The 11,604-nt window shown below is 51.1% G+C and overlaps 1 long non-coding RNA gene across 1 annotated transcript in view; it reads right to left on the bottom strand.

Annotated features, from left to right (window-relative positions):
- Positions 1-8,365, bottom strand: part of LOC116669259 — a 118,308-nt gene extending 109,943 nt beyond the window's left edge. The window contains exon 1 of the long non-coding RNA XR_004326595.1: positions 8,334-8,365. This is a non-coding gene — a long non-coding RNA (uncharacterized LOC116669259). The remainder of the gene's footprint in view (positions 1-8,333) is intronic.
- Between the last annotated feature and the right edge of the window lie 3,239 nt (positions 8,366-11,604).

Below are 11,604 nucleotides of genomic sequence, written 5' to 3' on the forward strand. Positions count from 1 at the left end.
TCCAGATTCTTAAACTATGGAATGAAGAAGTTGGATCATTCTCCCTAAGGTTCTGTTAGGACACAGACCTAGTCATTTAATGGCAGGACTTCCTCAGACTTTCAGATCCTGGTCTCTCTCAACGATGCTGAGACCCCCTCAGACGAAACTGTACCGACCCCTCCCTACCCCCTCCTATGGATGAATTCACACTAGAATCAACAGACAGTTTCCTTTTTTTCCCACCTCCAGGCATGGAGCCGAGCACTTGACATGCTGTATCTCATTTCATCATTAAAACTCCTTGGAAAGTGACTTGTATTCTCCCTAATTTTTAGATGAAGAAACTGAGGCTCTGAGAGGTTAATGGCTCTTTGGGGCAAATAAATTAGCTTTGATCCTGGGGTCCCCAAGGTGGAGAAGGGAGACCGGTGGGGGAAGTTACAGGGAGATTAGGCTTGATGCAATAAAGAGCTTCCTATTAGAGCTGCCTTTGGAGAGATGAGTTTTCTTGAAAGGGAGGGATTTCCTGTTCACTGGAAGCGTGCACACACAGGGTGAAAGATCAAAGGATTTTAGCACCAGTTGGGTAAAGGCAGGGGCCAAGGGGTAGACTGTATCAGCGATTCCCGAGGATTATTTTAGGAGATACATGACCAGTATCAAATAACATTTGGTACACAGAGAAAAAAGTTATGCCTTCAATTATTTTCCAAACTCTGATTTTGACCAGGAGAAGGTCTTGGTTTGGAGCCAGTTCAGCTTGCACCTCTCTACCACTTGTTTATTCCTTCTTTAACAGGAGAGATTAAGCCCCAGGCTCAGAGATCTGGAGCAGGTGACAGGACTAGTTAGACTGAAATAACATGGGGTTTTCTATTATATATTTTTTTATGGTTACCTTCTTTCATGGCAAATGATTCTGGTGTCCCCATTACTGCTAAGATATAAGTTTTCACTTTTAAAATGGGTATAGTTTAAGAAAATGAAACTACAAGCCACAAACTGGGAGAAAATATTAGCCAAACACCTATTTGATAAAGGATTTGTAACCAAAATTTACAAAGATGTCTTAAACTCAACAGTAAGAAAGCAAACAGCTCAAAAAGTGGGCAGAAGATCTGAACAGTCATCTCACCAGAGAAGATAAACGGACGGCAAATAAGCATATGAAAAGATGCTCTGCAGCATACGTCATTAGGGAATTGCAAGCTAAAGCAACAATGGAATGCCATTAACTACCTATTAGAAAGGTTAAAATTCAAAATATCAACAACACTCAATGTGGAGCAACAGGAAGTCTCATTCAATGCTGGTGGATATGCAAAATGGAACAGTCACTTTGGAATAAAGTTTGAAAGTTTCTTACGAAACCAGATATATTCTTAGCATACAACTAAGCAATAACACTCCTTGGGTATTAACTCAAATGTGTTGGAAACTTACGTCCACACACAAAAAACTGCACACGGATGTTTATAGCATCTTTATTCATAACTGCCGAAACTTGGAAGCAACCAGATGTCTTTCAAAAGGTGACTGGATAAACAAATTGTGGTACAGCCATACAACAGAATATTACTCAGTGTTTAAAAAAAAAAAATAGAGCTAAACTATGAAGCCACAAAAAGACATGGAGCAAACTTAAATGCATATTACTAAGTGAAAGGAGCCAGTCTAAAAGACTACATACTGCTTGATTCCAACTATATGACATTTTGGGAAAGGCAAAACTACAGACAGTAAAAAGAACAGTGGTTGTGGGGAGGGAGGGATAAACAGGTGGAGCACAGAGAAATTTCAGGGCAGTGAAACTATTCCGTGTAATACTGTAAAAGGTAAACACATGAACTTACACACTTGTCAATACCCATAGACCTGTACAATACAAAGAGGGAAGCCTAATATAAACTGTGGACTTCAGTTAATAATAGTGTATAAGTATTTATTAATTGTAACAGATGAGCCACAGCAGTGAGAGCTGTTAATAAGGGAAACTGTGGACAGAGGGAGAAGGGGGAACAGACTCACTGACATAGAGAATAAACCTATGGTCACCAAAGGGGGAGTGGAAGGATAAATTAGGAATTTGGGATTAAAAGATACACACTGCTATATATAGAACAGATAAACAACAAGAACCTACTGTATAGCACAGGGAACTATATTCAATAGTTTGTATTAACCTATAATGGAAACGAATCTGAAAAACAATATATACATGTATAACTGAATCACTTTGCTGTACACCTGAAACATTGTAAATCAACTATGCGTCACTAAAAACAATAAATTTTTTTTAAGTAATTGGAAAAAAATACCAGGGGACTCGGAAATGGCCTACAGTATGAAAGCAGAATGCAGAAGACTAAAGTTTGGGAAACAGGGGTCAGTAAGTTCTTTGGGGGGTTTCCAGTCCTGAGAGCAGGATCCTCCAACTTCAGCACCACCCCCTCCTCACCAGGGGCCCCAAGGCCTAAGGTCAGCGGCTGACCTGCCCCTTATCTGGCCTGGTGATCAGTGGAGACACTAGGTTTAGGGGGTCAGACACTGGCTGCCCCTACTCTGTCCCCAGGGCCAGCTCTGAGCCCTGCAACTCGAGGCCTCAGGATCAGAAGGGCAGATTCCTGGCTAAGCCTTTGCAAACAAACGCAAGGGCTGTGGGTGTGCACATGCTGCCATCTCCCCCGATCACCCCCAAGACCTGGTGGACCCTCTCCTGGGATGTCTTGGGCCTCCCCAGCCTGCCCCTATCTTGGACCCAAGCACCACTGGACATCTTCCCATGGGCTTGGCCCCCGGGTCATTTTCATCCATCTGGTCTTCACTAACTTTTCTATAGACTCTCTGGGTGACAGACCATGTCCCTTCACCTCTCCACTCCTCAGTTCCACCTCTGTGGAAGGTGGGGACAGAGAAGATTCCTGGATAGAAGCACAGGCCAGCCCCACCCAATGGGAGGCTCCCTTCTGCAACGTCCCATCAATTACCCAGCTTCTGCCCAAACACCTCCTGTAACAGGGAACTCACCTCTGACCCCAGGAAGTGCTTCCTAGGAATAAGGTACATCCAGTATGTGCCTCTTTTTGTAAAAAAAATTCAGAGTATCTATCTAAATATATTAAAATATGTACATAAATATATATATATATATATATGTCTAATATGCATAGATAAGCTCTCTCTCTGGAAGGCTATGCAATAAACAAGCAATAGTTGCCTCCAAGGAGGGGGCGTGGGGGTCTGGTGCAGGGGCACGTGGAAGATTTACTCCCTAATTCCCACCCATTTGTCCTTTCGAATTTTTTATTTTGTGCATGCACTTTAATCTGCACACGTATACCTTCCAATTTACTATTTTCCTATTTAGTTCTCACGACAGTGTTGGGTGTGTTTAACCCCACTTTACAGATGAGCAACGGAGGCTCCGTGACTTGCCCAAGGTTACATTCAGAAAAGTCGCCAAGAGTCAGGCTCTCCGATGTCTGTGGTGATCTTTATTCCTTGCCAGGCTGCCTCCGAGTCTGGGAGCTTTGTTAAGCATCTTAAATTATTCTCTGAGGGCCCTGGCTATGACCCTGGACCTCTCCCTTCCACTCTCACCGCCACTGCTTAAGAAGTGTCTCTTTCTCAACTGAGTCTTTGTCCTGAAACTCAGCCATTTTGAGATGCGGGGTCAGGGAGGGAGAGGGGCCAGGCTCTCCCCACAGCCCAGCTCAGCCATGACCCCACAGAAAGCTGGAGTCCCTGAGGCTAGTTTGCGAGGAACCAGGAGGAAAGACCAACAAACCTGATGGTCCCAGGGCTGTATGAAGATGTCACTGCGAGAACCCTGGCACAGGGCAGGCAGCTGTAATTAAGACCCTGATTGGAGGTCAGTATGGGCAGAGAAGGCAGCTTCTGGCCTCAGGCCTGGCCCAGACACTGGAGGGCAGTGATTGCCTCAGATTCCCTCAGGCCATAAGGAATCAGCAGGCAGGCTCACTATTCCACAGGGATGTGTCTGTGGGGTTTATCCCATTAAAGTCCATCTTGCCCCTGGGCTCCAGGGGGTTCATGCTTAACGGCACCTGGCACAGACAGAGCCTGGCACATACTGGCACCCATTAAATATCTGTCGAGTGGACGAGTGGTACCCCATAGGCCAGTCCCATCCACCCCCCAGCTTCTGTGTGCTGTTGCCTTCATCATTCACCCATTTCGACCCTCCTGGTGTCTGGGAAGTTCTGGCTAAAGTCTACCCTCCATCCTCCCTGCAGCAGACTTGCCCCTGCCCCTGTGTGGTAAATGGAGCATCAGGCTAGGGGTGTGGGTGATATTTATAAGGAGCCACAGCAGAGTTACTGCAGCCCCCTCAGCTCCCAACGTGGAGGAGAAAATCACTGCTGTAAATTTCCCCAACAGCGCCCTGCCCGGCTCCTCCTCCCAGATTCCAGCCCCTTAGCTTGTGATTTACAGACGAGAAAAGGAGAAGCCGCCTCTGCAGGATGGAAGTGGGTCCGTGTAGCCCTGGCAGAAGGGATGTCCTCATCCTAGGCCTGCGGCAGGGACCCTAGCCATCTACCAACACCCCCCAAGCATGGCTCTCTGCCTCCCAGCAGGGGTCCCCATCACCCCAGGTTCCCTGGGAAGCCAAGAAGCAACAGATCCCACAGAAGCTCATTCCACAGCCACTCTCCCTCACCTCTAGTTTTCCATCTGTCCAATGGGACTATTGGAGGCTCACTCTGAAATGGGGAGGGCTCCAGCCAGGGCCCCACTAGAGCTGACGAGAAAGCCACAGCATTCGTCATTTTTCATTCATTCACACATTCCCTCACTCAAAGCCAGGGCCCCGATTGCACAGAAAGGAAGCTGTGGGGTGTCTGGAGGGAATGGGGTGGGGGCTCTCAGGCTCATTTTCTGTCCTGGGCTACATCCCACCAGGTGGTGATGGGGGAAGAGAACTGGACTGTGAGTCCAGACGTCTGGATTCTAGTCCCTGTTCTGCCAATAGTTCCTGGTGTTCCCTTGGGTAAGGAGCCCTTTCTGGGCATCAGTTCCTCTGTCTCTATGATGGGGACCTGAGTCAGGTGGGGTGGGGAGCCTGATGGGTGCCCCCCACTGCCTCCCCCCTTAGAGTCTCCCTCACATCCTGGGATAGCACTCATTGATCTGGCTCCTCAAGTGACCCCCATGCCCCCAAATCATGTTATGCTATCCCCCGCAACTCCTCAGTTCTGGAGGAGGGCCAAGGGTGGGCTGATGTCCGGGACCATTTGTAAGGTGGAGGGGGTAGGCAGCTGGTGCTCATGTGTCCCCCTCACACCGAGGGCTGTCACCGAGGCAATGAGCCCCCTCTCACCTCAGCCTGAGGGTGCAGGCTCTTGGGAGTCCCCCTCTCAAAGTAACTTCTCCTTCTTCCTCTCAAAGTCACCCAGACGCTAAAGCCACCTTCTGGGGCTTCTTTTGTCCACCGCCCACCCAGGCAGGGCTGCCTGAACCAAGCTGCATTTCCTGAGGCTCCAGCAGGAACCTGGGAGCCCGGGAGCTTCTGAGAGATCCGGGTTGGTGTGTCTTCTCCGCCCACTCCCAGCAGCCGGCAGACACTGGAGCAGTCCCCCCACCTCAGGGCCCAAGGGAGAAGAATGAGGTGTGGGGGAAGAAATGACCAAGGTAAGGGGACAGCCAGGGCGGTTTCTATAAATGCTTAATGGGCTGAAAGCAACCAATCTGGCTGCTGGGCTGTGCGCAGCGCTCAGACCCCGCTTGCAGTACCATCCTGTAGTCAGATAATAATAATGAAGCCACACTTACTGAGCCAAGTACTGTTCTCAGCACTTTATCGTAACAGCTCATTTAATCATCACCACCCTAAGAAGCGTGTGATACTATTACCCCCAACTTACAGATAGGAAATGAAGTTCAAACGGGGTTGGACTGCTCAGCCGAGGTGAGAGACCAGGGCCCAGTTCAAACCCCAGGGATCTAGCTGTGAAGCCTGAGCCCCACCCACCAGCCTGAGCATCAGAGAGGGTGGCGCCTCTGCTCTCCATCTCCTGTGGGAAACAGAGGCCCAGAGAAGAGGAAACTCCCCCAAGGTCACCAGCAAGACGGGAGCAATCTTGCTGCTCAAACCAGGCCTCCTACCCTAAGCTCGAGTTCCATATTCAGCCAGTCCCAGTGAGGCCCGGGGCAGAGCAGCCCCCATCCACCCAGAAAACGAAGGGCGTGCCCCTCCCCCTCCCTCCCCCTCCTTGGCTGACAGGAGCCGGTCTCCCAGATGCAACGCGCTGCCCCATGACTGCCGGTCAGCGGTTCTCAAGCTCTTCCCAAAACACAAATCCCACGGCTCAGATCAACAAAAACCAAGTGTGTTGTTTTTATTTTTACATCAGCCCAAATTCTTAGGCATCAGTTTTTCCCGCCTGGAATTCGTCTCAGCTGTTGGTGCAACCATTCGTCTGCCCTGAGACCTCACGTGGGAGGCAGGGGGCCTGCCTGCCCAGGTAGTGGTTTGCCTAAGATACCACGACACAGGCTCTAAACCCGGTTGAATCAAGTTGGCAAAATTTTTAAGGCCTAAACTCCCCCAGCGCAGGATCGGTATTTCTCCATCAGACTGGTGGCCCCAAGGCAGAGCTATGCCTCCCCCATCTGACAGGGGGTTCTCCCAGGATAGGAACTGTCTTCCCCATCAGACTGAGGGCATTCCCAGGCCAGAGCTGGGACTCCCTCATCAGACTGGTTATTCCCCCAGGACAACAATGTGTCTCCCCCATCAGACCAGCTACTCCCTGAGGATTACGGCGTCTCCCCCATCAGACTGAGTACGGTCTGTATCCCCCTCTAGCCAGTCCCCATTGTGGGCATGACTGAATCTACACCATCTGACACAAGTCAGTTTCCCCTAGAGTGAAATTTTGGATCACAGAAAAACTCCCCCACCCCTCCCACCCCAACCCCAGGGAGTCAAGTCAGAGAGGCCGCTGTCAGAGACCACCGGGGGCCTGTCCCAGGCCAGCAGGGCCCAGCCAGGCCCACAGGCTCCTCTCCCTGCCTGCCACCCCCACTGGGCAGCCTGGCGCCCCCTGACCCCATGGCCTTCCATCATGGGAGATCTATAACATTTACAATCCCAAAACAAAAAGCCCCGAGAGCCGAGGACAGAATTCATCTTCCCAGCTGACAAGCCCCGTTAATTAACGACTTGGAAATCGATGACGAGAAGGGACAGGCGGCAAATGACACCTCATCGTGGCCAGGAGGAGGAAGAAAATGTCCGGGGACTGGCGGACACGCACCGCAGGGCTGGCCGGGCGCCTGGGAGAGCCAGCGCACCCATCTGTCACTGTCACTTCAAACGCGGTCGACTACCCCCCAGCCCAGAAATTCTCATTTCCCACTGCAGCAGACCCCCGAGGAAAGGGGGCGGGTACCCAAAGAGTGAAGGGAAAGAAACTATGGAGCACCTACTATGTGCCAGGCCTCATGCTACATGCTTTTCATTCATGCTAGCCTCTGCCGGCAGCTGCGAGAGGCAGGTTCTATTAGTCCCATTTTGGGGGTGAGAACATTAAGAGCTGGAGGAAAGTCAACCTAAGGCTGGGACTGTGTTTTTAAATGTCTGGTACCCGTTGATGAAACCAGCTCTTGGATCTAAAGAGGCAACATGGTTAGAGAAAAGAGCTCTGGATTTGAGGGCAGAAGATCTGAAGCTGAGGCCAGCCTCCATCCCCACTGTTAGACAGGTTGCCTGATTTCTCTGAGCTTCAGTTTCCTCATCAGTCACAAAGGGAGAATAACCCCCACCCCACTCAGCAGAGAGAGGGCTCACTAATCCTTACGGATGAGTTTAGGAAGCCCCGAGGCCTCCACTTGGAGAAGGGGTTGGACATAAGTTTCTCATCACTAGGCCTGCCGATCACCCCCATCCAAATCTAGGATGTGACAGGTATGGGATGAAATGGCACGAGAGCCAGGAGGGCTGTGCTGGAGGAAGGAAGGCTTGGGAGGGCTAAGGGGTGGCATCAAAGAGGCAGGGACAACAGGACCCTCTTGTGCCCACCTGTGACAGGCTGAGTTTTCTAAAGAAGGACATAATAAGAGGGCCTACCTCCTGAGGTTGTTGTGAAGTTGAGACAAATGATGGAAGGGCTTGGTGTGGCCTGGCATACAGTAAGTGCTCAATAAATGTGGGAAAGTGTTGCTGTTCTCCTATTCCCTCTCCCTCTCACAAACAAGCGCTTGTTGAGATGTGGTCCAGGAGGAGAAATAAAGCACATGGAGCACCCACCTGATCCCAGCTGAGGGCCCAGGAGCAGGGCGTGGCTCTTGGAGAAAACCCCTGCATGTGGACCTCAACCATCACTTACCTTCTGCTGTGAGGAGCTCAGTGTTGAGACAAGGACACAGCTTTCTGGGAGCCCAGAGGAGGATGCTGAGTTCTGCCCAGAGGAGATGCTGTCTAGGTTGGAAGAACAAGCAGGAAGTCATCATGTAGGGATGTAAGGGAAGGGGACTCAGGCCAGAGGGAAGGAGTCCAGCTCGGTGCTGGCACACAGTGGACATCTTCCTTTTTCCCTCCACCTGGCCCAGAGCTCAGCAGAGTCCCATGGTGTCTGGAGAACATGAGAATCCCCTGTGGCTGCTGGGGGTATGAGGGTGGAGAGCCTGGGGCCAAACAGGAATGGGCCCAGAACACCACACCACACATTAGAGCCTCAGCTTCCTTTGCTATAAAATGGGACCAGATTTCAAAGAACATATACAAATGGCGAACAGGCATATGAAAAATGCTGAACAACATTAGTCACCAGGGAAATGGAGAAACATTTTACTCTACTAAGATGATTGGAAAAAGAAAGAAAGAAAGAAAGAAACAGAAAATAAATGTCGGTGAGGATGTGGAGGAAATGGAACCCTCATGCATTGCTGGTGGGAGTGTGAAACGGTGCAGCTGCTGGGGAGGGTCCTCAAAAATTAAACATGAAATTACCATATGACCCAGCAATTCCTCTCCTAGGTGTAGATCCAAAGAATTGAAAGCAGGGACTCAAACAGATACTAATATGCCAATTCATTCATCATCATTCACAAAAGCCAAAAGGGTGGAAATAACTCAAGGATCCATCAATAGATGAATGGATAAACAAAATTCGGTGTGGACATACAATGGACTATTATTCGGTCATAAAAAGGAGTGAAGTTATGCTACCACATGGATAAACCTTGAAGACATCGTGCTAAGTGAAAGAAACCAGACAAAAGGATAACTATTATATACTTCCACTTCCACAAATACCTAGAATGGGCGAATTCATAGAGACAGAAGGTAGATGAGAGGTTACCAGGAGCTGCAGGGAGTAGGAAATGGGAGGTTAGTGCTTAATAGGTACAGAGTTTCTGCTTGGGGTGATGAAAACGTTTTGGAAACAGATAGTGGAGACAGTTGCACAACATTGTGACTGTAATTAATGCCACAGAATTGTGTACTTAGCAAATGGTTAAGGGAGGAGGGTACAGCTCAGTAGGAGAACACACGCTTAGTATACATGAGTTCCTGGGTTCAATCCCCAGTACCTCCATTTTTTAAAAAATGGTTAAAATGGCCAATTTTTATGTTGTATATATTTTACCGTAGTTTAAAAAAAAAGTTTTTTAATCCAACAAGAAAACAAATGGGGCCAAGACTCTCTTGGGCTAGAATTCTGCTCTAGCTGTCTTTCCGGGACTCTCTGGGATCGAGGAGCCCTGATGTAGCGGACCCTCTGAAGTGAGGGTGGGAGACGGAGCGTAAGGCCCGTCCTCCTCCTTTCCAGCTGCCCGCCAGCCCCCCGCCCCCTCCTCCGGCCCAAGCCATGGGGGCAAGTTGGCCAGGACTGGGCCAGCCTGGCCTCCTCTGAGAGCAGATGGCCTCTCCCCCCTCCCTTCTCCCCACCCCCAGCCCCCTTAAAGAAGAAGAGACCTTTCCAGAATACGTCATCTCACCGGAGCTGTAAATGTCGAATTTAAATTCATACTTTGTACCACCTTTGATTTCAAAGCGGATTACACCTCAGTGGTAAAAGGCGGCCGCAGTGCAGGGCCTGAGCAGGCCTCCTGGGTCTCTGCTGGGCCCCCAAGCATTGTTAACTCCTTCCAATTCATTAGGTCTAATCCGAGCGGCGCTGAGTAAGGGGCCCTGGGCCGCACCCGGCACTCGGGACCATATGCGCCCATTGTATCACTCATCCGCTAATCCAGCACCGTCGTGGGCACCGGCCCACTGGAAAGGGGCTCTGGCCCACACCCAGCGCAGGGCTGGGAGGGGTCCTGGCCCTCAGTGGGTGGCAGCCAGGGTCTGGCTCAGCTCCAAAATCTCCACAAGCCCTTTGGGGAGTGGGCCTCAGGGAGCACAGCGCAGGGAGGAAGGGGTGGGAGTCTGGGAGAGGTGGACAGACAGACACCAACCTGTCCTGCTTTGCTCTCTCCCCCGACACACACTCGCTTACTAAACGCCCAGTGTGAATGCACACTCACGTGTACACTTACACCTGCACACTTACTCTCATGCAACGCATCCGCATGTTCACGACACCCAGAGGCACACTTGTGCACCGCACACTCATACCCCCAGACGCATCCAGTCTTGTACACACACAGCAATCCATATGTTCACAACAGCCGACACCCGGCAGTAACCCCGGGCGCCTGCACATGCTCATATCCACACTCACAGTACCCTCAGTACACTCAGTCACTCAGGTATACCCACCCACACACACATCCCCATCCTCTCACAGAGACATGGTCCACCCCACAGAACTTGCCAAGTTTGCTGAAAAAAATAAAAGAGCCCCTGGCATTCTCCCCCTGACCTTTCCAATGCCTGGATGTTAGTGCTGGAAGGGGCTTTAAAGGGAACGGAGCCCATCCGTCTCACTTACAGGTGGGTAGACCAGGGCACAGTGGAGTGACGAGGGCTGGCAGGCAGTGTGGAAGCAGGGAGCATGGGCGGAATGGGGCCAAGAGCCCTGGGCGAGCAGCTCGGCCAGCCCTCCCTGGGGTGGGAGCTGGGAGGAGGGGCGGAGGGGAGGGGCGGAGGGAGGAGGCATCAAACTAAAAAGAAACAGGTGTAAGAGCCCCTGCCCGGCAGGACCGTTGTGAGGATTAAACCAGACACTGTTTGTCCCAGTGGTTTGTGAACGTCAAAGCACCCCACACCTGTGTGGCAATGTCACAGATGGGTTTCCAGGGTCACCCAGGAAGCACCAGCAACGGGAAGACGAGGACCCAGAGCTCTGGAGCCTCTGCCCAGGCTCTCCACTGCCCACGACTGTTCAGGAGAGAGGGCGTGCCAGCCCAGCCCGGGGTGCTTCGGGGGCTTCGGGAGGAGGGCGCTAAACAGGCCACAGCTGGGCCGGTCCCGGGCTGCCCGCTGAGGTGGCTCCCACACGGTGACCTGAGTCTTCAGAAAACTCAGGTTTTTCAGGTGAAAAGAGTTAACTAGGTGTGTATGGCCACTGATAGCTCCCCAGGCCCCAGGCTCCAAACCCCCAGTGCTCACACCCCAGAGAGCTCACTGAAACGCAGGCTGGCTGGGGGCGATGCTTAGCTGGGGTAAGGGGCAGAGGCCACCATGTTACTCATCCTGTCCCCAAGGAG

This window comes from Camelus ferus, chromosome 16 (assembly GCF_009834535.1).
Source record: "Camelus ferus isolate YT-003-E chromosome 16, BCGSAC_Cfer_1.0, whole genome shotgun sequence".
In the NCBI taxonomy this organism is placed as follows: domain Eukaryota; kingdom Metazoa; phylum Chordata; class Mammalia; order Artiodactyla; family Camelidae; genus Camelus; species Camelus ferus.